The sequence below is a fragment of the Mesocricetus auratus genome, unplaced genomic scaffold (assembly GCF_017639785.1).
Source record: "Mesocricetus auratus isolate SY011 unplaced genomic scaffold, BCM_Maur_2.0 Super-Scaffold_100010, whole genome shotgun sequence".
Taxonomy (NCBI): Eukaryota; Metazoa; Chordata; class Mammalia; order Rodentia; family Cricetidae; genus Mesocricetus; species Mesocricetus auratus.
Window position 1 is genome coordinate 12425554 of NW_024429194.1, and position 27544 is coordinate 12453097.

Sequence of the window (27544 nt, forward strand, 5' to 3'; positions counted from 1 at the left end):
TGTTGACAATATCATGCGTATGTACTATGTATTCTTTTTACTTTTACTTACCCTCTCTAATCTCTCTACTAACCCTATTAGCTCCCTTCTCTATAAGTCCTTTCACTAAATCCATGTCTTTGTGATGCCTTGAGTTGAACCATTTTCAACTATGATCAAGGAGGAGCGCACAAGCCCTGTGCTCCCTGCTGAACTATTAACTGCTAATGGACTCTGGGTGAGAGACAGTCACAGTCTTCAGTTATGTACCCACTGCTGAGCCCACCAGGATATAATGGATTCTACTAACAATATTTTTGCTTAATTAGCTCTCCAATTTAAGCTTTGCAAGGCTGTACCCATCATTTTATATTTTATAGTTTTATCTAGAATTGTTTCTTTATTCCCAAAGTAAACTCTTTTAAAAATTTTAATGTGAATTGTCTATAACTAATTCTCAGTGGCTGTTTCTAAGGAAAAAAATTAAGAAATGTCTCTCTGTTAATTTGTAAAGGGATTTTTACTCAGGAAAAAATTACATGCAAATAGACTTCTTACCTTTTCAAAAGCAATTATATCTAGTTGTTTTGTCATTGCTTTGTCTTGTTTTTATCATTGTCTATGCTTGTAATATTGCATATACCCTCAATTTTTAGACAGTTCATTATTATGTGCCCAGATTGCTTCCCCCTCTGTATGTACTTTTGCAAAAAAAATGTGTGACTGTATCTGGTTTCAACCTACTGACAGGTCTTCTGTCTTTGTGTACTTTGGTCCACTTAACTTTTTACTGGTGTGTGATACTACTAACACACACACCGGTCTAATCTCTCATAAAACCTATAGGCTAAGAATAGAGTTTCAGAGCTTATTTTAAATTTTCTCAGTTTTCCATGTTTTTACCACACTTTGTGTTTTGTTAAATATATTTAATGCCTACATTTCAATGCCAAGATTGCATAGTGTGAATATGTACAATTCGTATGCATCCAATTAAGATACATCTTTCCCTTTTATTCTAATAATTTCATGTGGCATTTATCATTCTGGGTAATGTTAGTATAATGCTAATAATATAATGTTACAGAAGGGCATTTATTGTACCATCCATAGGGGTGGAAGATCTCCACATTTTCCTAAAAATTATCACACAGTTTCTTTAGTAATAGTGACATTTATCAACATGTTCAGTGTTAAGGGACACAGAGAGTCTCAGAGAAACATGGGACATTGGAGATGAATTTTCAGATATGTCATTCCTCATCACACTTCTGCACATGTACAGTTGTTTTTTCAAAGGGAATGTCCAATCTTGGAACGTTTCCATCAAATATTCCACTAGAAATATTCTCATTTATGATAACGATTTTTATTGTGACATTAACCAAAATTGTGATTTAGTTAATGTTTTAATAATAATTTAATAATAATTTATCTATATGGATACATGCCAAATATTTTGTGTTATTTCTAAATAACTCATTTCTTAACAGAGAATTCCATATCTCAGAGACAGATGCTATTTGTAAATTCAGTTTAAGCGAATCATTTGATATGTTAACATGTAGACTATAAATACTAAACTACTGCTTTATGTGCTAGCACCAATTAAGACTTTTCTTACCACTGGATGTTAGTTTAAAGAGTAGAAAGAAGACATTGGCAGTGAAATGCTCCTGAATAGAAATTTCCTTAGCGAGCAGAAGGCCACAGTATTTAAACCCATGTTGTCTTCACAAAACTGAAATGCAGGCAGGCAGCTTATTGCTGTTTTAATGGCACCTTACAGAGATGAAATTAACATTTGATTTACACAAGTGTCCTTGGAAAGAGACAATTGTGACTACTCATATCCACTGATAGGAACTGAATTAGTTTTTACCTTCCAAAGAAATAATCTAGAATGCATAATGAAAAGCTAAATGCAGATGTCCACTTAATCCACAGTGGTACTTCAAATAGTAAGAAAGAGATTGTGGCATAATAGTATTTGATACCTATTAAAAACCTGTCCTTTAAAGAGTCAAAGGGATTTCTACAATTTTCAAGTGCAGTAAACTGGGGACAAAATGAGACATTACCATTTTTGAAGTAATCTGTGACTTAAGACTCAGGAGATTTGAGAGTTAGACAAACTCTAGATTAACCATCTAGGAAGACTTCAGGGATCACTGAAGTCTAAGGACGCAATAGCCCATAAAATATTTCAAGGGAGGGTAAGTACTGTCATTTTCTGGAGTACAGAAGTCTTGTCGAAAGAAAATAGAGTTCATTGAGTTAAATTATTCTGATGGCAAAATATGATATGCACAAATAACGAGCTACAAAAAAGCCATTTTATCTTCAGTTTGAGTTTAACCTCTTTACACAAGCTGATAAGTAACACATGCTCGTACAGCAGATCATTGTGATGCACCAAAATGGCCTGACTTCTGGTATTGTCATGGTTCCTTCTTAATCCAATGCAGTCATTAGTAATTTTGTGTTATACTTTTAAAATATACTGGTTTATCATTAATTTTGAGAATGTTATACAGTAGATTTTTATGTTTACCCTCACTTTCCCCCTTCCCAAGCTCTAATTCTCTCCCAACCCTATGTCCCCTCTCTCTCTCCTACAGCACTTCTTGGGAATGTGGTCATCATGTTCATAAATTTACTTCCTGTTGTCTTGGGGCAATGGCATCTGTAGGGGACTCTGAGAAAACTGGGACAGTTGTTAAGTCCTGGGATAGCTAGATCTATAATTTTTTTGTTTAGTCTCTGTGTAATAGAAAAGTGCAGAGCATATCTGAGGTCTTGGCTGGAGTAATGTATGGGGCTTGACCATCTCAGATACCTGTTTTGAAGTTGTTATGGATGCAGAATTTTGAGGAGAAGCATTCTGAGGGGCTGAATCTCTTGGCTACTTGCTTTCATTAGTGCCTGGTCCTTTTTCTTTTGAAAATGGGCTGACCACTGAGAGAGTTTGACTGTGCTCTGGTGAGTATATGGGCAGCACAAATTAGGCTTGATTATTTTTTGGAGGAGGTGGAGGAGTTGTGTGGTTGGGAGGCCTTTAACAGACATTTGTTATCATTTGGGGGGTGTTGGCTACAGGTTTGTATTAATAGGGTCAGGGTGGAAACTAAGCAAAGAAAATTAGATTCAGGGACTTTGTTCTGAAAAGAATAAGGGGCAGATATAGAAATGATAGAATAAAACAGTAGATTAATGAATCTACTTTTAAACTAAAAAACAAGTATTAGTCTCAAATTGTTAACATTGGTATGGGTTTTTGAATATTGATACAAATTTAAGGTTATTTTTATTATACTATGTTATGCTTCTATTTCTTATTTAAGGTATCGTTCCTATGCAGCTCATTTAAAAATGTTATAAGTCTGGTCCTAAAAAGCAATTTAGGATAATAAAAAATACATATTAGTAGCTAATTATCTATATCAATCAAACTTATATTGATGTTAGGTATGTTTTCAAGGTCAGACAGATATATTTTAAATAGATGGTCTTCAAACACTTTAGATACCTGCAGAATATCGCATTCAAATTGTTCTAGTGACATAGGACTTTTCATGACACGCTCTGCTCCCAGCTGCACCAAATTTACTTCAAAAGAGGATGACAGGCATCTAAGACCTTCCAAATAGAGTTTGACTTCATTTGTGGCAAAGTTAACCACTGAGAAAAAACTGCCCTTGTCTAGACTGCTGACAAAAGGTTGTCCAAATTGGACAAGAAGGACACAAAAGAAGGTTACTGCCTTACTTTGCCAAGAAAAAGTGGGACAGACCTTCAAACTAATGCTCCATAGAAAAGGCTGTCAATTATTTTAGGCTTGTAGGCTAAAGATGGATGCCCCAGTGTTGCAGAGGAAAGTTGGGGTAACTCTCCAGGCAGCCCGAAATCTCTGTCTTATATTAGTTTTGGAAGTTGCATGCTTTGAATTTCCTGTTTAATCAGATAATCTATTCTTCCCAAGTCTCTGATGGTGTTGAAGATTAGATAATTATAACTAAGGTTTTATGTAGTTTTGGTAGAAAGTAAATCAATTACAAAGGTGTAGACTCACTAAGATGGGATAGATAATGGAGTATTTTCTTTCAATTGTCTGGATATCATGAATATATTTCTTACTTGATAATTGTTCTTTATGTATACAGTTTTAACTATGTTAGAGCTAAAACCTCCCTTTATATTTAGGCAAAAGAGGTAAATGTTATGGGGGAATTGTTCACTCTTCCATTCTACTGTGCCATTAAGGCCACATTTTTCAAGGACAGAGTCAGTTATTGGCAGATAAGGATTACCCATACAGATGTTGGAGTACTGAGGAAGTCAGGTAGATGGGGGACAGGAAGAGAAAAGAAGAGGCAGAGGGGGGCTTCCAGGGATTATTGGATCCAGAAAACAGAGAGAGTAGGATTAGTCAATTGCCTTCCTGCTGATCCTTGGATTTATTAGGGTTTTCTCCTAATTTCTGAGTCCTAGAACAATTTAGGTAAAGACTAGCTTCCTGTTCAACTTATATTTTTTCATATTTTTTATTAAATTTTTACACATGTCACTCTCAGTTCCCTCGCCCTCCCCTCCTCCCCCAACTGCCAATCCTCCCAACCCCTTACCCCCACTCCGTTCCCCCCGGCTCCCCAGGGAGGGCAAGGGCTTCCATGAGGGATTTTCAGAGTCTGTCACATCATCCCGGGCAGGGCCTAGGTCCTCCCCCATGTGTCCAGGTTGAGAAAGCATCCCTCCACATAGTATGGGTTCCCAGAGTCCATCTGTATGCTAGGAATAAATACTGCTCTACCCTCCAAGGTCCCACAGATTGCCAAGGCCTCATCCCTGTCACCCAGGTTCAGTGAAAGGGATGTCTGGATCAGTCCCATGCTGGCCTCTCAGTCATCAGTCGGGGGTCCATGTGTTCCCTCTTGTTTAGGTCAGCTGCCTCTGTGGGTTTCACCATCCTGATCTTGATTCCTTTGCTCATCACTCTACTTTGCAACTGGGTTCCAGGAGTTCAATTCGTTTCACAGCTGTGGGTTTCTGCCTCTGCCTCCATCAGCCATGGGATGAGACTTCTAGGATGGCATATAAGGTAGTCATCATTCTCATTATCGTGGGAGGGCATTTAAGGTAGCCTTAATGCCAGTTGGTGTTATTCTTGTAGATCTGTGACGATCTCACTAGTGCCAGACCTATCCTCTAACTTATAATGGCTCCCTCTTTTATGGTGTCTCCCATCCTTTTCTCCTCTATTCTTAGCCTGGATCAACCTTCCTGCTGTCCCATGTCCTCCTCTCCCCTGCTCTTTTCTCCCTGTCTTTCTCCCATCTCCTTCTTCCCTCCCTTCCTGACCCCCAAATCCAATAAGGAAATCTCATCCCATAACCCTCCCTAGGTTACCATGCATAGTTCTCTTATGGTCCTCCCTGCACCACAAACTCTCTGGTGGTAGGATTGTTGGCTGGCAGTGCCCTGCTCCATGTCTAAAATCCATGTGAGTACGTACCATACTTGTCTTTTTGTGACTGGGTTACGTCACTCAGGATGTTTTTTTCTAGTGCCATCAATTTGCCTGCAAATTTCAAGATTCCATTTTTTTCTTCTGAGTAGTACTCCATTGTGTAAATGTACCACATTTTCTCTATCCACTCCTCAGATGAGGGGCATCTAGATTCTTTCCAGGTTCTGGCTATTACAAGTAATGCTGCTATGAACATAGTTGAGCAGATGTCCTTGTTGTATGAGGGTACATCTTTTGGGTATATGCCTAAGAGTGGAATTGATGGATCTTATGGTAAACTGATTTCGATTTTCCTGAGCAATCTCCATACCGATCTCTAAAGTGGCTACACAAGTTGGTCTTCCCACCAGCAGTGGAAGATTGTACCCTCTTCTCCACATTCTCTCCAGTATAAACTGTCATTAATGTTTTTGATTTAGCCATTCTGATGGGAGTGAGATGGTATCTGAGAGTTGTTTTGATTTGCATTTCCCTAATGGCTAAGGATGCTGAGCACTTCCTCAGGTGTCTCGTGGCCATTTTGGACTCCTCTATTGAGAATTCTCTATTTAGTTCTGTACCCCACATTTTAATCAGATCCTTTGGTGTTCTGGGGACTTGCTTCTTGAGTTCTTTGTAAATTTTGGAGATCAGCCCTCTGTCAGATATGGGGTTTGTGAATATCTTTTCCCATTCTATGGGCTGCCGTTTTGTCTTGTTGACTGTGTCTTTTGCCCTGCAGAAACTCCACAGTTTCAGGAGGTCCCATTTATTAATTGTCAATCTCAGTGTCTGTTCTACTGGTGTGATGTTCAGGAAGTGGTCTCTTGTACCAATTCATTCAAGGGTACTTCCCATTTTCTCCTCTAAGAGATTCAGTGTGACTGGATTGATGTTGAGGTCTTTGATCCATTTGGACTTAAGTTTTGTGCATGGTAATAGATATGGACCTACCTGTTGTCTTTTACATGCCAGCATCCAGTTACTCCAGCACCATTTGTTGAAGATGCTTTCTTTTTTCCATTGTATAGTTTTATCTTCTTTGTTAAAGATCAGGTGTTCAAAGGTATGTGGGTTGATATCAGGGTCTTCAATTTGATTCCATTGATCTACCTGTCTCTTTTTGTGCCAATACCAATACCAAGCTGTTTTCAGGACTATAGCCCTATAATAGAGCTTGAAATCATAGACTGTGATGCCTACAGAAATTCCTTTATTGTACAGGGTTGCCTTGGCTATCCTGGGTCTTTTGTTTTTCCATACAAAGTGGAGGATTGTCCTTTCAAGGTTGCAGAAAAATTGTGCTCATATTTTGATAGAGATTGCATTGAATCTGTAGATTGCTTTTGGCAAGATAGCCATTTTTACTATGTTGAGCATGGGAGATCTTTCCATTCCATTTTCTGGTATCTTCTTTAATTTCTTTCTTTAAAGACTCAAAGTTGTTATTATACAGGTCTTTCACCTGTTTGGTTAGAGTTACCCCAAGATATTTTATAGTGTTTGTGGCTATTGTAAAGGGTGATGTTTCTCTGATTTCTTTCTCATCCCCTTTATTGTCTATATATAGCAGAGCTACTGATTTTTTCAGTTAATTTTGTATCCTGCCACTTTGATGAAGGTGTTTATCAGCTGTAGGAGTTTCCTGCTAGAATTCTTTGGGTCGCTTACATAGACTATCATATCATCTGTAAATAGTGAAAGTTTGACTTCTTCCTTTCCAATTTGTATCCTCTTGATCTCCTTTGATGTCATATTTCTCTAGCTAGAACTTCAAGTAAAATATTTAAGAGATATCGAGAGAGGGGTCATGCTTGTCTTGTTCCTGATTTTAGAGGAATCGCCTTTAGTTTCTCTCCATTTAGTTTGATGCTGGTTGTTGGTTTGCTGTATATAGATTTTATTATGTTTAGGTATGTTCCTGGAGAAAACAAGATATTCCATGAAAAAAAACAGATTTATGCAATATGTATCCACAAATCCAGCCCTACAGAAAGTTCTAGAAGGAAAACTCTGACCCAAGAAATTAACTTCCCTCAAAATAACATGGGCAATAGATAATCTAATTTTACCAGAAATCAGAAATAGGAGAAAAACTTACACACAAAATCACCACTGAAAATGGATCCAAAGCAAATAAGAATCAATAACCAATGGTCATTAATATCCCTGAATATCAACAGTCTTAACTCACCTATAAAAAGACACAAGCTATTAGAATGGATACAAAGATAGAATCCATCCTTCTGCTGCATACAAGAAACATACCTCAATTTCAAAGACAGACATTACCTCAAGGTTAAGGGTTGGGAAAAAACATTCCAATCAAATGGATGTAAGAAGCAAGCAGCTGTAGCTATCCTAATATCTAACAAAATAGACTTCAAAGTAAAATTAATCAAAAGAGATGAAGAAGGTCATTTCATATTCATCATAGGAAAAAATCCATCAAGAAGAAGTCTCAATTCTGAACATATATGCCCCAAATATAAAGGCACCCATGTTCATAAAAGAAACATTACTACAACTCAAATCACATATTAAACCCCACACACTTACAGTAGAAAACTTCAAAACCCACTCTCACCACTGGACAGGTCCACCAGACAGAAACTTAACAAAGAATCAAAGTAATTAACAGAAGTTACCACCCAATTTGTTTTAACAGACATCAATAGAACATTCCACCCAAACAAAAAAAGAATATACCTTCTTCTCACCACAACACAGAACCTTCTCTAAAATCAACCACATACTTGGCAGTAAAGCAAACTTCAACAGATACAAAATATTCGAATAACCCCCTGTATCCTTTCAGACCACCACAGCTTAAAATTAAAATTCAATGTCAACACAAATTGCAGAAACCTCACAAACTCATGGAAATTGAACAGTGCTCAATTGCATCACCCCTGGGTAAAGGAAGAAATAAAGAAAGAAGCAAAAGACTTCCTAGAGTTCAATGAAAATGAAGGCACAACATACCTAAACCTTTGTGATACTTTGAAACTGGGAAATTGCCACAGTAGAGAATTAACAGAACACCTGAAAGATCTAAAACAAAAAAAAGCACCCTCACCAGGAAATAATCAAATTGAGAGCTGAAATCAATAAAGTAGAAACAAAGAAAACAATATAAAGAATCAATGAAACAAAGAGTTGGTTCTTTGAGAAAATCAACAAGATAGACAAACCTTTATCAAACCTAACCAAAAGACACAGAGAGAACATGCTAATTAACAAAATCAGAAATGAAAAAGAGGACATAACAACAGACACTGGGGAAATCCAGAGAATCATCAGGTCATACTTTGAAAATCTGTACTCCACTAAACTAGAAAATATAAAGGAAATGGATGATCTTCTAGATAGATATCACTTACCAAAATTAAATCAAGAAGAGATAAACAATTTAAACATATCTATAACCCCTAAAGTAATAGAAGCAGCCACAAAAAGTCTTCCAACCAAAAAAGGCCCAAGGCCAGATGGTTTCAGTGAGGAATTCTACCAAAAATTCAAGGAAGAGCTAATACCAATACTTTTCAAATTGTTCCACACAATAGAAGCGGAAGTATCACTGCCAAATTCTTTTTACGAGGCTAAAATTAAAGTAGTACCCAAACCACACAAAGACACAACCAAGAAAGGGAATTACAGACCAATCTCCATCATGAACAGTGATGCAAAAACACTCAATAAACTACTGGCAAATCGAATCCAAGAACACAGCATAAAAATCATGCACCATGGTCAAGTACGCTTCATCCCAGGGATGCAGGGATGGTTCAACATACGAAAATCCATCAATGTAATCCACCATATAAACAATCTGAAAAAGAAAAACCACATGATCATCTCACTAGATGCTGAAAAAGCCTTTGACAAAATCCAACACCCCTTCATGATAAAGGTTCAACTTACTTTTTATTCATTTTAACCCGATTCCTTACTCACTGAAACTGCCAGTAAGAAAACATATGTGTAATGTCAAAGTAATAGTGTATAAGTGGTCAGTAGATTTAATTATGCGTTCATTCACATCAAAAGTTTGCCTTATGCAATTGGAGCGACTTTGCTTAACAAATTATCTAATATTTATGTTTATATATATATATACATATATATATATTTTGGGGGGGGTTGGATTTTTTCTTTTTTTTTCAGGCCATTATATATACAATTGTGGGCATGAAGCCACAGCATAATCACACAAATACACAAGATAATGAAAACCCATGCTTCATGAGGCTAGTGAAATGGCTCAGTGAATATTAGCACTTTCCCTCAAGCATGACAACCAAATTTCTAATTTTCAGAACCCAGATGGTGGTGGAATGAACTGATACTGCAAGTTCTCCCTTAAACTTCACAAAGGAAATTTTGAACACACCGAATCACACACACACACACACACACACACACACAACTACATAAATGTATGCAATGATTTCTTTTCAGTAATCCTCCTTTTCTTTAATAGTGTTATCTAGGAATTACCTAAGTAAGCAAGTTTCAAGTCTGCTTTGCCAGTGCTCTAACTAAAAGGTAAATCACACCAAAGTGTACTTCCTCCAAAAAAACTTGTTCTAAGGGTGAAATGAAGGTGGAAGCAAACAAAAGACAACAGGGTCCAGAAAAATCAACTAATCAAACTAATATGTTCAATCATGCATATTACAATTGTCCATATATTTTAAATATAACAATATATTTACTTATTTGATTCATTTTGAGGAGGCATATTGTATCCAACATTCTGGACTCATATTGTGTATGCATAAGGAAACCTGCCTAGTACAAGCTAATATTCACTCAAAGATAGGCATTACATTGAAGATTAATGACCATTTTTGCTAAATAATATGATTAAATCAGGTATTTAAGTAGCTCAGAGAAGTCTTCTGGGACAGTTGTGTTAGAATGCTAAGTGTTAGCACTTTTATTTGGTTTAAGATATTTCACTCTCTATTCATAAAAGGACATACAAAAGTAATAAGACTTTCATCCATTTTTGTTATTGCATTTTTGAAGAAACTACTTCTATGGAATTCTCTAAAAGATGCTGGGTGGAATACATTCAACTGTAAGTCTTCTCATGCTTACATTGCTGTAATTTTCAGGCAACTCTAGACCACCTGGTTCATCTCGGGAAATTCACCAAAATCCTCTTAATAACAATTCAATCCCTTGCTGGAGGAATAGGAAGACTGGTATAAACTATAAAAATTGACCCAGGAAAATACAGGAACATTTGCTTGGCTGTATCCAGTTTGCTCACTTTTTGGCATGGACTGGCAATGATGTGACACTACACTTTTACTGCATTATACACTTTTTGTCAAGAAAGAGGAGCAGTTTCGTGTTATTTCAGTGCATGCTAAACAGTCCCTTGAAAGCAAAATCACTATTTGAATTTTAATTTTTTAAATTGTTTTGAACAATATAGCAAACATATTAAAGCAAACTCCATCTAAAATTTCCATTGGTTGGTACAATCCTTTTCTTTTTTTTTAAATTTTAAATAGCTTGTTTTACATGTCAATCCCAGTTCCCTCTCCCTCCCCTACCATCCCCCCCCATCCTCCCACCCTATTGCCAATTCCTTCTGCATAGGGGATATCTAGATTCTATCATTTCATTCAGGGTAGGGTCCACGCACTTCCCTAAGAGTCCAGGCAGAGAGGGAAACCCTCTTTGTGTTATGGACACACGATGTCTGTTAGTATTCAAGGGATAAACACTGATCCACTGCTCAGGACCACATAGGTAGCCCAGGCCTCCTCATTGACTTTCACATTCAGAGGGTCTGGATCGGTCCCATGGTGGCCTCCTAGCTGTCGGTCTGTGGTCCAAGAGCTCTCTCCTGTTCGCATCAGCTGTCTCTGCTGGTTTTGCCAGCCCATTTTTTGCCAATTTGCTCTTCGCTCCTCTCTCTCTGTCGCTGGGTTCCTTGGGTTCTGTTCAGTATTTAACTGTGGGTGTTCGCCTCTGCTTCCATCAGTCACAGGATGAAGGCTCCAGGATGGTTATAGACATCAAGTTCACTATCAGGAATAGGCATTCCAGGTGGTCTCTACACTATTGCTTAGATTGTCAATTGGTGTCATCCGTTTAGATCACAAGAGGTCACAATGGTGCCTGATCTGTCTTCTAACCCATGATTCCCTCTTCCCCCATCCAACCCCGCCCAGTCGACCTTCCTGTTCCTCCAAGTCCTACTCTCTCTGCCACTTCTCCCCCTCTCTATTTCCCAGGTCCCCCTCCCCCCACCCCTTGCCGTGTTCCCCATATGTTCAGAGGATCTTGCCTCATTTCTCTTCTCTTGGGGACCATGTATATCTTTTAGGTTCTTTCCTGTTTCCCAGACTCGCTGTCAGTGAAAAGTGCAGACTGGCACTCTCCTGATCCATGTTTAAAATCCATATATGAGTGAGTACATACCATGTTTGTCTTTTTGTGACTGGGTTACCTCACTCAGGATGGTTTCTTCCAGTGCTATCCATTTACCTGCGAATTTCAAGATTCCATTGTTTTTTTCTGCTGAGTAGTACTCCATTGTGTAAATGTACCACATTTTCTCTATCCACTCTTCAGTTGAGGGGCATCTAGGTTGCTTCCAGGTTCTGGCTATTACAAATAATGCTGCTATGAACATAGTGGAGCAGATACACTTGTTGTATGAATTTGCCTCCTTTGGATATATGCCTAAGAGTGGAATTGCTGGGTCTTGTGGTAGATTGATACCCATTTTCCTGAGGAATCTCCATACTGCTTTCCAAAGTGGCTTTACGAGTTGGCACTCCCACCAGCAGTGGAGGAGTATTCCCCTCTCTCCACATCCTCTGCAGCATAAACTGTCTTTGGTGTTTTTGATTTTAGCCATTCTGACAGGAGTAAGATGGTATCTCAGAGTTGTTTTGATTTGCATTTCCCTGATGGCTAAGGATGTTGAGCACTTTCTTAAGTGTCTCTTGGCCATTTTAGCCTCCTCTATTGAGAATTCTCTGTTTAGTTTTGTACCCCACCTTTTGATTGGATCTTTTGATGTTTTGCAGACTTGTTTCTTGAGTTCTTTGTAAATTTTGGAGATTAGCCCTCTGTCAGATGTGGGGTCAGTGAATATCTTTTCCCATTCTGTGGACTGCCTTTCTGTCTTGTTGACTGTGTCCTTTGCCTTACAGAAGCATTTTAGTTTCATGAGGTCCCATTTGTTAATTGTCGATCTCAGTGTCTGTGCCACTGGTGTTATGTTCAGGAAGTGGTCTCCTGTACCAACTCGTTGAAGAGTATCTCCCACTTTCTCTTCTAAAAGTTTCAGTGTGGCTGGATTTATGTTGACATCTTTGATCCATTTTGACTTAAGTTTTGTACAAGGCGATAAACATGGATCTATCTGTAGTCTTCTGCACACCAGTACCCAGTTATGCCAGCACCATTTGTTGAAGATGCTTTCTTTTTTCCGTTGTATAGTTTTAGCTGCCTTGTCAAAAATCATGTGTTCATAGGTGTGTGGGTTAAAATCAGGGTTTTCAATTTGGTTCCATGGGTCTACCTGCCTATTTTTGTGCCAATACCAAGCTGTTTTCAGGACTATAGCTCTATAATAGAGCTTGAAATCAGGTATGGTTATATGGTGATGCCTCCTGAAGTTCCTTTATTGTATAGGGTTGTTTTGGCTATCCTGGGCCTTTTGTTTTTCCATATAAAGTTGATTAATATTCTTTCCAGGTCTGTGAAGAATTGTGCAATCCTTTTCAAAGTTCTGGAGGAGTCTTCACTTACTAATATGTTTCTTCATATATTCATCTTAACCCAGCAAAAACAATTTTAGTAGATTTTAAAAATATATTAAAAAGTACAGATCTATTTTCTTAAGTACTAACAAAACTGTCAGCTATGTATATGGGATATATCTACATACTCTGTGTAATCAATGAAAAATAAGCATTTTGGCTGTTGGGATTTTTTAATGTGCTTCAGAGCATTGAAATATTTGAAATAGATAGCAATGTTTGAAAATAGCATGTGTTTGAGGTTTTGAGTTTTCAACATTCATTAAGTTCATTAACTATAATGCTTGGATGTTAGCACATGGGATATTAAATTATAAAATCACATATCTCTGGACAAATCAAAGAACTTTCAAAAAGAGATTTCACTGTGTTAAATGAGCTTGTCGATTCTTAACAGCTGCTGAAAACAGCTTCGAACCAGAAAAAAAAGCAGTCATTTAAATATTCATTAATTACCAACAGAAGGAACATGTTTTGTATAGAATAAAAGTTATTGAGAAATAATCAGGCCTACAAATAAGGACAGGAAGACGAAGATTTATACAATTACTCAGTTGTCAACACAAAGATCTTTGTGATGATCTCCAACAATAAAGCATGTGAGTGTTATCCTCATGAATGTGTATTTGATATAGTCACTTAAATGTCTCCTTCTAGAGGAAAGGGCACATTATTCCTATTAATACTGATATAAATGATTTTCAGACAATGATGTATAGGACAATATGTGAAGATTAGTTGGTAAGGGCCAATGCAAGATGAAGTGATCTTACATTTAGAAAAATGAACAGTCAGATCTTACAGACTTAGGCAATGCTTTGAGGAAAATGAAAAAAAATAACATGGTAAATGCAATAAAGGCAATTCCTAAGGCTTACAAACAGTGTTCTATCAGAATCTATTTTGTAGAACAGACAGAGTAGCTTAGTGGCTACTTCATCAGCATTGCAAATGTATGTACCTTCATAATACAATGAGAAATAAGGATACTTCTGGAACATCTCCAGTCTGTGCCTTGATGCATCCAATTATGATGGGAAGAAGAAACCGTATTAGTATCATACATCAATGTTTTACACTAGTCTCTAAAACTGTTGGGGCATACATATTTATAGTAAGTAAAAAGAATAGTATTCTGTTGTTTTACTTTCTCAAATTGCTTAGATTTTGTTCATGAACTGCAAAAGATAAAATAATTCATCAGACAGTGAATGTAGCAAACATTCTCCATTCTGACGTATAGAAATTTAAGATAATCACCCAACATGAATATGAAATTGAAAATAGGAAAATTGAAAGAGCTTGAAATCATCTTCTATAGTACTCTAAAATCTACCCATGTATCAAACTAGTTACTCATTACTGGAGTTGGCCACCACTACATGATATTTTTGATAACTTTTCTTTTGAACAATGTCATTAGCTACAGCGAAGAACTCTGTGATTCTGCATGACATCCCTTCTCTCTGCTAAATGTGCTTCAATTTCCTTGTAGAGAATTACATGTCCCACGACAGATGAAGAATTGGTAGATTGTCTTCAATTTTCTTGTCTTCTTCTTGCGAGAAAAAAAATGGATACAATGACCAACATGTTTGAATCCTTCTGGTGAATGCACATCCTCAGCCCAAAGATACAATCAGAGATAGTAACAAAAAAAATCCATTTATATGGTCACATCCTGAGGACCTTACACAGTAGTCTATCATGCCATGAGCTTGTTTTTAGCATGTTTGCTACTACTCCCTGAGTATATCTCTTATTAAATTGTATCTGTTTTATGTAAAATATAAATTAGAATAGTGTTAGTGATGGATGTGCATATTAACGTATCTACAGATACATCCCTAAAGATTGCTAGTTTTCTTAAATATTATAGTCTTCCCAGAATTACCAACATTCATATATTCACCTGCATTTTTCAAATAAATAAAGCAACAAAATAACCAATAGCATAAGATGCTAGGATCTTTCAAATGAAAGGAGTTCATATAAATTTGAAGGTTGATTAATTATACTTTTAGTAAAATTTCTATAAATTAGGAACCATAATATGCTGATTTTACACAAAATAAAATGAGATTTACAAAGAGATCGTGGGGCTTGGAGAATGGTAGAGGACATGTACAACCAAGTCACACGATACAGGATTTACTCTATCTCCATCATCCAGTTCCCACCATCATGTGCTGTTAATGATGAGGTTTATAGACTGGATCTGGATCAACAGTAAAGGACCCACGTTGTTCTTGCAGAGGACACGAAATCCACTCAAAATATACGTCATGAATGATTCATACAAACCGAAACTCCAGCTCTGGGACATCTAAGACCATTATTCACTACTCCGTTGACCTCAACGCTTACACTCGCATATACCCTGCCCCTCCAGAGAGAGAATCTGACTGTGGAGTGCTGAACCCCCATTGTTACAATACAACACAACATGTTCAGCTGAGACATGGGGAGCAGACTTACAGCCTTCACATGTACCCATGACATCTCATGGATGTCTAAGCAACATTTGAATGATAAATATACCAATGGACAAGTCACTGAGAGTGGGGGAAATCTCACAATACCCCACACCTAAATAAAGATCCATGAGGAATTAATGACTCCTTAAAAAGGAGAACTTTTATTTCCCAGAGATATACTCCTTAATTTACTACCAGATACCAAATTCTGTGACCCAAGAGTATATACGTATTTGGACAATGTCAAATGGACTTATCATGGGTCCATATGTATGTGTGTGCATGTGTCTACTGTAAAATGTATTTTATTAATATTTTATAATAATTATAATCAATAGTAATAATGTAAAAGTAAATCTATAAATTTGAACAGAGTGTATGTAGGAAGTGCCAGATTAAAAAAACTACTTGCTTAAAACCTAATTGTATCTGGGTATACTTTTAATTCTTGTATTTGGGAAGCAGAGGCAGGTGGATCTCTTGGAATTTTAGGACAGTTGGGTCTGCATAGAATGCTGTAGAACAGTTAGTGCTACATAGAGAAGTCCTGTCTCAAAAAAGCAGACTTATTTCTTCTAGTTTTCTATATCCAATGAATCAAACACATTTGATTCTTTAATTTTCATTGTACTGCATTACCTGATCCATCTGGTCCTTCAAGTTTCAAGATAACTATGAATAAATTACTCAGTGGATGATTTTGTTTATTTTAATATTTATTTAAATTTTCTCCCTTCAAGTGATAATGACATGTTGTGATAAGTGATAGATACTTGCCTAATAACTTTGTTTAAACATAGTTGTAGATTTGCAAGAACCTGTGTTCTTTGGATTTGTGGGTGCAAATCAGTATAAAGGGTGTTTGAAGTTGTTCACATTGGAATTGTAGACCATGCATTAAATTATCTCATTATAGAACATCATACTAACTACATTCATGAACTTTAAGCAAAATTATTATAGATTATAAGACAAAGATAGGGTTAGATAGAACAAGAAAAATGCATGGACACAGAGACAGATATTGGAGTTCAACCTCAAGCAATGCCATCAAGCTACCAGAGAGCTCTTACCTCTAAAATGGCTAGGGCATTCCTATTCTGCACATGGCTGGAGAATGAATGCCTCCTATTCTCAATGTGTCTGGAGAATGTATGCCTGATACTGACTTTGCTCCTGTCTTACATACCTCCCAAATTCTTGGATTAAAGGTGTGTTATCCAAGGTACTGCAATCATTTGTGCGAGCTTTTTCTCCTTAGGACTGGATCAGTGTTGTGTAGATCTTGGTGGCCTTGAATTCAGAGAGAACCATCTACTTCTTAATCCTGAGTCACAGGATTAAAGGTGTATACCACCCCCTCTTAGATTCTGGCCACTGGGATTAAAGGTGTGTTCTCTAATTCTCCTTTAGAATGATTCACTCTAATGTATCCCTAGGTGGCCTAGAAATAATAAAGATCCATCTAACTTTATCTCCTGAATCCTGAGATTAAAGCTGTCTGTCACCACCTACTGCCCTCTATAGTTTGTTGCAGACTTTGCTTTCTGAATCATCAGGTAAGATTTAATAAATCATAAATAATATACCACTACAGTCAGATTTTATTTCAATACAGAATTCTAGAAATACCCATTTCTAAAATTAGTCTAACACTATAAAATGCTGTAATCATTTTTGTTTTGGATACATTGAAGTAATATTATCTTAGTTTTTCAATTTGGTTCTATTGAAGAGGTAAGAGGTAATGTTTGTTAAATACAGGAATGGATCAGAACAATTAGCTGATCAATATAAAATATAATATTTATTCAAGTCATGGCTAAATGAGGCTTTCAATTTTCTTTTCTTTTTTTTTTTTTTTTTTTTTTTTTTTTTTGGTTTTTCGAGACAGGGTTTCTCTGCGGCTTTGGAGACTGTCCTGGAACTAGCTCTTATAGACCAGGCTGGTCTCGAACTTGCAGAGATCCGCCTGCCTCTGCCTCCCGAGTGCTGGGATTAAAGGCGTGCGCCATCAATGCCCGGCGAGGCTTTCAATTTTCTTTATGCATATTTTGGTGTTTTTATATTAGCCCTTTATGTAGACTATTATACTTTTATTCTTCATGTCTCAATGAAGTGATACCAAATACTAAGAAAGCCAAAACCCTTGAATAAACTCATACAGTCTGTAAAGCATAAAATCTAAACCTAATTCATTCTACCTCTGAAGTCAGTCCTCCAAACTAAACAAAAAATAAAGAAAGACAATCAAATATCTTTACAAGTATGATCTGAAAAACCAGTCTCCAGCTACAATCCATCCCTCAGTTTACAGATCCAGCATCAAAATTATTATACACAGCAGAAAGAGATGCTGGGAATAATATGGCAATAAAAGTTTGTCATCCCCATTGTTTTAACCAAAGGCATTACAGATGCACCACAGTTTCATAATCTCACATGAAATTGTTGAGACAAATATATCAAAACCTGTATTGATTAATGGTAAATACAAAAAGTTGTGTACATTATCACATAACACCTTAAGACTCTGTTAGCAAATCTGTGACTCTTCATATTAACTGCAGTAAATAATGGAGGTAAGTAGATTTGTGTTCATGTCAGGCCTCATAACAAAGTTATGAAAACTCTTTACCATATTTAGCTATAACATAAGGAAATTGTGTTATGAATTTGAAATAGGGGAATGAGGAGTATATAGGAGGACATGGAGGGGAGAAGGAGAAGGGTGAAATGATGCAATTATATTGAAAACTCAAAAATAAAATAATTTTTAAAATCATTGACTTGTAATTATTTTGTTTGTTGACATTAAAAACAAAACCCCAAGCCATATGAGCCTAATCTATTAATCCTTAATTGTGTTTTTCCATAGTTTACAATTTAATTTTGTTTCATTTTGTACAAGACACAGTGTATATGTGCTCTTCACTGGATTCTCTGTAAGCTTAAGCAGAAATCAAGAGCCCAAAATTTTATCTCAAAAACAACTCATCATTTAGTGTATACATTAGCTTCTCTAAAAACTCTGACTTTATATTAATTTTCTGCAGAAGTAAATGGATACATTTACCTTTGGAAATTCTTTCTTTATTATTAATTCCAAACAACCTAAACATTTACATTTATTTATGTTTTGAGTTTTCTTTTCAGTCCTTACACATAACTATAAATATCTTAACAGATTATAATGACTCTTTTTGCTTTATCACAAAATCCTCCTAATGTTAGGTGTTATGCCTCAAACATGAATATCCAGCAACTGAATGCCTTCAGTCTCTTCAATAATTTCAAGTATTGTGAAAATATAAAACCAGCACTTGCCAAAATTAAATTATTTTCTCATGTTATCAAATAGTTAATGCTGCAAGGTTAAATGGCCCCTTCCTTAGTTCAAGGAACTTAGTATAACTAAAAAGCAAGCCTACCCTAGAAAAGGATAGTAGTCTTCAGAAATTAGTAGGCTCATATCTCATGCTATTGACCTGCTGCCAGTGGATACAATATCTTCTAAATTCCTTTCTAAATCTATATAAAAACCTTGAGGTTATGTTTTTCTCATAATAATGTCATACACTACTCCTCACTTACTTTTATGAAACTCTAGAAGGCATTTTATTTAGCTGACAGGGGATTTTCATACAATCCCCAAGTTTCTGATTAATCATCAACTCTCCCACATAATTCATATCCAGATGCCACAAATAAGGCAAAGACAATCCTACACGGTGGTGGAAATCTAACATGAGAGAGGAAATAAACCATTTGGGTGGGGAAAACCACATAATACTGATATTTTACGTCATTGTATCTTGCCAGTTCCTTACTATGACATATTGTACACTAATACTACAAGTTGAAAACACACAGTGATAATAGTAAATCCATTGAATGCCATTTTCAACAGATGAGTGGTTTGGGACCTCATTTTGATAGCTTGAAGCAAGACATATTATTCTGCTCTGATACCATGTTTTGTTTATTTCTACAGACTGATTATGCACCATATTCACTAGAATCCAAAAGAGATACAAGCATTCCTCAGATCTAAGAGTGTTAAGGTGAGCACTAAGAAATGATTTTCTTAAGTGTCTGAAGTAAACAAATGGTTTCCTTCATCATTAAAAAATATAGAATATCACTAAACCTCTCATATGTGTTAGGGATCTTTAAAATTCTGTGGATCACATTACATACTGGCACAGTGAAAATAGGTTTTATAGCATGTAGCTAAATGATTCAGATATAAGGTGAGATTTTTATGTATAGGAAAGGAAATTACTGTTATAAGTTATCCTAATATATCTACTGCCCTGGGTTTATTGTTCAAAGATGACTCTAAAGAATGGTGACACTGTTCTGAAACACTTTTCCAGACAATAGGAACTAAATAAATGTGTTTTTTTCTATAGACAAAATCTACAAACGGCTCAAGAATCAGTTTAAGTATTTTTAAATGGCTTGCTGTCAGAGTATTGTTTAATTAATATGAAAATATATGAATATATCATCTAAATGTGCTTAATAGTTCTCTGGGATAGTTTTCATAATTAATATTAAATTTCTTATAAGCAAAAAAGCCATGGTATGAAAATTGCAGAAAGAGTCATCAAGTTATATACTCATGAATAGCACTGATGCACTTGAGCAATGAGCTTCCCACAGCATCGATTGTATCTCGGCAAAAATAACTCATCCCAGAATACCCCACAGTTGCCAAGAATGTTTTCATAGCCTTTGGAAATACAGTACTTAATAACTAGACTCATTAAGGCTAATGGTAAATCAGTGAGATTAAATATTTCTATAAATCATTTCATTAATAAAACACAGGGCACATTAAAGAACTATTGGACTGTTAAGCTCTAATATTTCAGAATCAAAATTTTATAAACATTTCAATTAGCACACGTTGACATTTTCTACAGAAGATACTGCACACCAGTACCACAGGGTAGAAAAGTGAATATCAGGACAAATTCATTTTTTAAGGATATGGCAGTGCAGCAGAGCAACATTAAAACAAATGTAACTTATCTTACACGAATAGATTTTTGTACTGTACATCTGTGTGTTTAAGCGTGTGCATGTAAATATCTAAAAATATATTCTGCCACCTACCATTTTCAAAGTCAATCAAAAGGGTTATGGGAATGCTGTAACAGTCAGTGGCTCACTGTAACTTTATTATTATTACATTTAGATTAATCATGGACAACTTGAAAGATGTGTGATCAGATTAAAGGAGGAAATGCATGAACCTACAAGTGACATGCTGGCTTGCAGTAGCTTCACCAAGAATTTTCTACACACATAAGAGATGGAAAATAGCAAACAGGATGTTCTACTCAGGCACAAAAACGGAGTGATCACAAAATACATTACATGTCAAAATATACGATTTGGGGGTCTGTCTTATGTGAAACCTCTGCTTTATTTACCTAGCTTTTAATTTCTATCTTTAACTGACTCCCAAGTTCATCTAAATTTTCGTGTGCATGCGTGCGTATACTTTTTGAAGCCTTCCACTGTACGTTTTGGACAGCCGGGAGGGGGTCCATAATCAGCGGGTAGAGTTAATTTTACCCTCAAGCCACAGTCTCTGCTCTGGTTCTGAAAGCTGTAATTTGCCAGGGTCTGCATATTAGCTTAGGGGACGTGGGGAGCCAAAGCATAAGAAAAACAGCCGATCTCCTGGCAGAGATGTGGAACAAAAGAGTGCCCAGGACTCGTAGAAGCTGAGTAAACATCTAAATTCAAATCCCTTGTTTGCTATAATGTTTTCTGTGTTGGGAAAGGAGTCTGCACAGCTTGCATTCTGCATCTCAGCTAAAGGGATTCAGGTAACTTTTTGCCAGGCTTGTGTTTGCTTTGGCCTTTGGGAATCCAGGTCTCTGAAGTTTCTTCACTGGAAAGTGTACTGTGGGGCATTTGTTAATTAACGCAGCTCTCTTCCCTGGGAGGAAGCATTGAACAGACACATTTAAAAATGTCTTTTTTTTTTAAACAATTATTGTTCTGGAAAAAATTATCCAGTAGGTGTAGTTCCTTCATATGGCGGGTTTTATTTTGCTTGTTTGTTTTGTTTTTGTGTTCTCTTTCCCAGAACCTGTGTTGGATCAGAACTGCTTAGAATATTAGCCTGTGGGAGAAAGGACTGTTTCCATGCCTGACTCAGGAGCTTATTCTACCTTCAACTCCAGGGAACCTGACCCACCAAATATGAAGTCCAGATATCATGATTGCCATGTTCTGAAGAGCCGTGAGTTCCACATGACCGCTCTTCTGGAAGATTTGCTTCAGGAAAAATAAACTTAAAGGTCCAGGGACATGGAGGAGCCAGATGCAGAGGAGGACTTCCTGATCTCCAGAATTCCAGCTGAAACTATTTCTCAGCAGCCAGCCAAGGCTCTCTGAAATGTGACCCATAAGTCAGAGGCAAACAAAGATGACTTCTGTGGCCAATGTAGTGTTACACAGGAATGGATAAGCAAATATCATCAGACCGTGAATCCTCAGATTTACAAAACCTAGAATTTTCAAATAAAAATCATTGGATCAGTTTTTTTCCCTTTTATCTTGAAGGATACATTCCTTGGCTTTTAGATAAGAATCATTATCATAGAAAGAGAATCAAACAAATAAACTTCAAATAAATGAGTATTGCCACACTGACATTTACACTCACTTAATAAATTTTACGCCAGAAAAACAATTTTCCACATCATCCTTTAAAACTAAGCCTAGGGACAGCCAAATGGCTTATAGTAAAAGAGCATCCACTGCCCACTATGGGAGTGTGACACCCACCAGCTTCCTACCCCAAAACCCACATAAGCTAGAAGGAGAGAAGGAAGTGCGCCACGAAATTGTCCTATGACCTCCACACACACCATGCCATTCACTTCTACATGTACACACACCAGGCACACACATGATAGTAACACATTTTAGAATTTACAAAATTAACCTAAAACTATTGTCCTTAATACATGAAATATTTTATCAAATTTGTTTGCCCTTTATTAATTTTATTTTGTAATACAATAACAGTTTTAATACATTTGATGTCAAAACAATGATTTCATAAAGATTATCTATATTTCTCAGTATATGTATATGTCTTTTAGGAAAATTAAAAATAAGTGACATTATACTTTTTATTAATTAGAAATATTTGTGCTTCGTGAACTATGTGTTGGAAATGATTTGTTGAGGCATTATCCATTTTGCTGGCATGTTGACTTTGTAGACATTGTATTTCTATATGGATCAATATATTTTGAAAAGAAAAAATATGTAATAGATATGTATTTTGTAGTAAATGTAATTAAAGAAAAGGAGCATGCAATGGAAAGATGTATAGTGATATATTATTTATGATTTATTAAAGCTTGACTGAGGATACAGGAAAGTAAAGTCAGTCACAAGCCATAGAATCCAAGCACACACATTTAATTCCCACAGCTGGGAGCTAGGAGGTGGTGTTATACATCTTAAACACAAGGATTTAGGATTAAAGATAGACAGATTAAAGACCACCCAGATCTACACAAGAGTGAGTCAGTCTAAAAGAGAATTATAGCTCATACCATTACTCCAAATGTTAGGGAAGTATATAAGATAGAATCAAGGTCTCAGAGTGGCATTCATTCTCCAGCCTTGCTGATGAAAGTTTACAGTCTGAGGCTTGGTGAGAGCTCATAGAGACAGAATGAGCCCTCAGCCTGAGGTAGAGGTGAGAAGATAGTGTCCAGCTGCTTTGCTTTTCTGATATTCAGCTTGAACCCCAATATCTGACTCTGTGTCATTTATTTATTCATGTTACAAAGATGCCATGTGACACGGTTCAAGCAGAGAGGCTTTTTATTAAAGAAGGGCGTCAAAAAAAAGGGAAAAGGGAATGGGGGAGACCAACCTCCTCCAGCGACAGGAGCAGCAGGACAGAGGAGAGAGAAGCAGAGAGACAGAGTGGGGGTCAGGCAGACAAAGAGAGGAAAAAAGAAAGAGGATGAGAGGTGGGCAGGGCCCTTTAGAAGGGAATATAGTGAATGTGCACAGGTGGTGTTCTTAGAGGCTGCAACTGAGGGCGTATCCTGTCAGAACCCCAAAGACAGGCCAGTACAGATTCCCGAATACTAATAGTAAACACATCCTAGACGAAAACATGCTGAGGATAGAATATGAGATTTTAAAATTAATCCTTTAAAGTGGGGCTTTAAATTTGTATGTTCCATTGTGGCATTTTCATGTGTTATATTATTTGTTCTCTTTATTTTCTTTCCTCCAAAGAGTCTCCCATTCTGTTGTCCTGTCCCATACATTACAGTAACCCCAGGAAAGTCAACTAGAAGAGAGTACACTTGAATTCTGTTTTGTGTCTTGAGGCTTAACCTAGTCAATAACAGCTTACTAGTGATTACCTATAGGTTCAAAACCTATCCCCCATTAGTAAACCTCAACTTTATAATAAAACCTACACATTTTCAGGAATAAAAGATGTTAGTTGACAAAACATTTTAAACAAAATATTTTATGTAAAATATACTTTTATTGATACTCAGTAATCTAGATTTGTTCATTAGAAAGGAAAGGTCCTAATCAGGAGAAAGATGGCATTATTTTTGTCATCATTGTCTTAGAAATATAATTTACGCTGAAGTACTGTAAATATTCTTCCTCAGTGCAAAGAATGTTCATACCAATTCTTGGTGTGAGACTTGCTAGACATAATATCTCAGTTTCTTCAACTGCACAATAAGTTTAACAGATCCTTGTGAAGTTACTGTGAGGTTACAGGGGTTAGTACTTTCACAGCACTTAAGTGAGTTTCTGGGAAATAACAAAACTTGAGTAAATGCTATCTATCATCATTTCTGATATTATTTGCATGTAGCTTTTGCAGTCAGGGTCATCCTCACCCACCAATGGAGCTGCCCCTTGTCTCAGGAACCTGCATATAGGACATTCATAAACTCCTTTCCTAATTTACATTTTGAGCTGAAATTCTTTCCATTATAGTGAGATGATCCTTGAAGGGACATTTTCTGATATCTAAGAATTTCAATAGCAGTCCAGTCAGTTGAAAACAGCAGGTACTAAATATAACCCTATTCAAAAAAAAAGTAAGGAAGAAAGATGTTCACTGTGGGGTTTGTAAACACATAACCAAAATCATTGCACAAACATTAGCACAACTGGGGATCATGAATAATTTTAGGACACTCAAGGACAGTGAGTTCTGAATAGGGTTGTGCTTTCATTTCTTTTAGATCAGTCGAAAAGAGAAACCCTCAGAGTAGATGTTCAGAAAAGCTAAAGAGAGTCAAGCTGGGATGGCACAGGAAACTCTAATCCAGTTGTCAGTGCTTGAGAGGGAGCTCACATTGGCTATCTACTTTTATAGACAACATTATTCTTGGTTTTGATGCGAGCAGAGAGAAATAGAATAGGTGTAAGCAAAACCTTTTTGATAGAGAAAAACAGTCACTGCAAAGGCAATTTGTTCTCTTCCTTTGGTGTTTCATAAAGCACTAGTGACTTCCTGTAAGCCAGGAGGATATTTGCCTACAGCCTGCATAGCCACAGATTTCCAAGATGGCTCATATACAGCCAAGATGACTCTAGGCAAAACTTGTTTGATATTCCAAAAGTATCTGACAGATGATTGCCAATGATGAAGTGAATGGTGGCTATCAAAATGCAAAAGAGCACTTCCAAACCTCGCAAAAGGGTGTCCAAAGAGATCCCCAAAGCCCAAGCCTCTCCTTGAAGTAGATTAGAGAAGGTTAAGCAACAGACAAACACCAGTTATTTGTCCTCCAATAGAAAATAGGAAGGCTTAACTTTATTTACTCATTCATTCATTCATTCTTTAAATCTTACCGAGTTGTTAACTTTTAATCAGTAGATAAAAAGGACAAATTTATGAGACACCAAGAGATGCTACAATATCTGATTATATTGCATGCTATTCAAGTTAAGGTAAATGCTTTTATTGTTTCAAATAAGTATTTCTGTTGAAAACCTTCAAACTTAAACTTTCTTGTTACAATGCATACATTGCTTTAATTCAAGTTTGGCTTTTAATTTTTCTCATTGTTTTTATTTTTATTTCATTTTATATTCCAACCACAGTCCCCACTCCCATCTCTCTTCCTTCTATTCTTGCCTTCTCCCACATCCCTCACCTCTGCCCAGCCCATCTCCAGTCCACTCCTACTTACTATTAATGATTCCCATGAGGAGTTAATGATAAATGATTACATGCAATTCTTCATATTAATGGCGTAACATGTAATATTCCAATGGATACTATATATTCACTGTGGAGTGTTTGAGTTGGGTTATACAGACATATTTATTTATATATTTGTTAAGTCATTACATTAGAATATTTTCAGGTTTTAAGACTTTCTGAAAACACATGGCATGGCTGATATTTATTGATTTCCTGCCATACAATACAACACCAGGACTTCCTTTTCCTTTCAATTTTATAGCAATAATTTAGTAGCCATTAATAGACTTTTTATGAACTCTCCCTCTTTCCTCATCACTCCAATTGTGATAAATACCATTTTAATCTCTACTCCCAGGAGACTGAACAGTTTTGGGTTCTCCAGCCATGGTACCTGCTTGCTTTCCCAGTAACTGCAATTTTTCCAGGTTATAGTTAATGGATATAGTTTCTGTTTCTGCTTCTTGATGATTGAAGACTGCTACAGTAAATGTCTATGCAGGCATCACTTCAGCAGACGTATTGAATCAGTTGTGGACATAGAAGCAAATAGAATACAATTACTGGATCACATTTTTAAATTTTGAAGGAGTACTACATTTTATTTTTTCATAAGAGTTGTACTAATTCACATTATTTGTCATTACTGTGAATGTATTGCCATTTCTTTATCTTTGTAACCCCTATTATTTTAGTCTCTTTTTTTGTTATTGATTCATCAACATGGATTAGTTGTAGAAAATGTTGGGTTCCATTACGTCATTTTCATACACATTACCAAGGTTACTTGATCGAATTTATCTCCTCTATTAGCACCATTGGGGAAGACTTCCTATTCCCTAATAACTACACATTTACCATTTACCATCATATACTTTAAATAGCAGGTTTAAATTGAATACTAGGTATGGATTTCATTCTTTGTTTGCGAAGGTACTCTTCCTACATGCTCCTCTCCTCCACCTCTCCATTCTTTTATAATTCTCTGAAAGCTTGCCTCTTCCTTTCCCCATTAATCTCTTTCTGTTTCCATGTTACATGCATTTGATTACCTTCTTGTTTAACAACCTCAATCCTGTCTTAAGGATTTTTCTTCCCTCGTTGCATATTCCCTTTTTAGTGTTATGACAGAGGAGAGTGGGGAACTTTTGTAAGGTCAGTGAAACAGTAACAGGAAGTGAACTGTGTCAGTGAGGCTCTAAGCATTTCTCTTTTTCACTGATCATTGTTCCCATGGACCAAACTTGCTTATTTATTGCAATGGTGAATCAAATGAGTGCCTAATTCTACTTAACTGCCTGAATAATCATGCAGTAATTTTGAACCATTAGACTGACAATGAATTCTCATTTAGATAATTCAGTAAATCTGGAATAAAATGTGGAATGTTGAACATGTATTTATCCATCTTCTGAGTAAATGGCCAGTTATACCAAGAGGGCTAAGTGAGTGTGAAATACTAAAACACTGAATTTCTTTGAAAATCAAACATTCAGAAGACAATCATGTGTTTGTACCACTGCAAAACTGTAACACCAATACT

At 36.4% G+C, this 27544-nt stretch overlaps 1 long non-coding RNA gene across 1 annotated transcript; it reads left to right on the forward strand.

The window, feature by feature from the left end:
• Positions 1–17203: 17203 nt before the first annotated feature.
• LOC121142603 lies at positions 17204–22954 on the forward strand. Its single transcript, XR_005879621.1, has 3 exons — positions 17204–17317; positions 19753–19822; positions 21868–22954. It is a non-coding gene; the product is annotated as an uncharacterized LOC121142603 (long non-coding RNA).
• The last annotated feature ends 4590 nt before the right edge of the window (positions 22955–27544 follow it).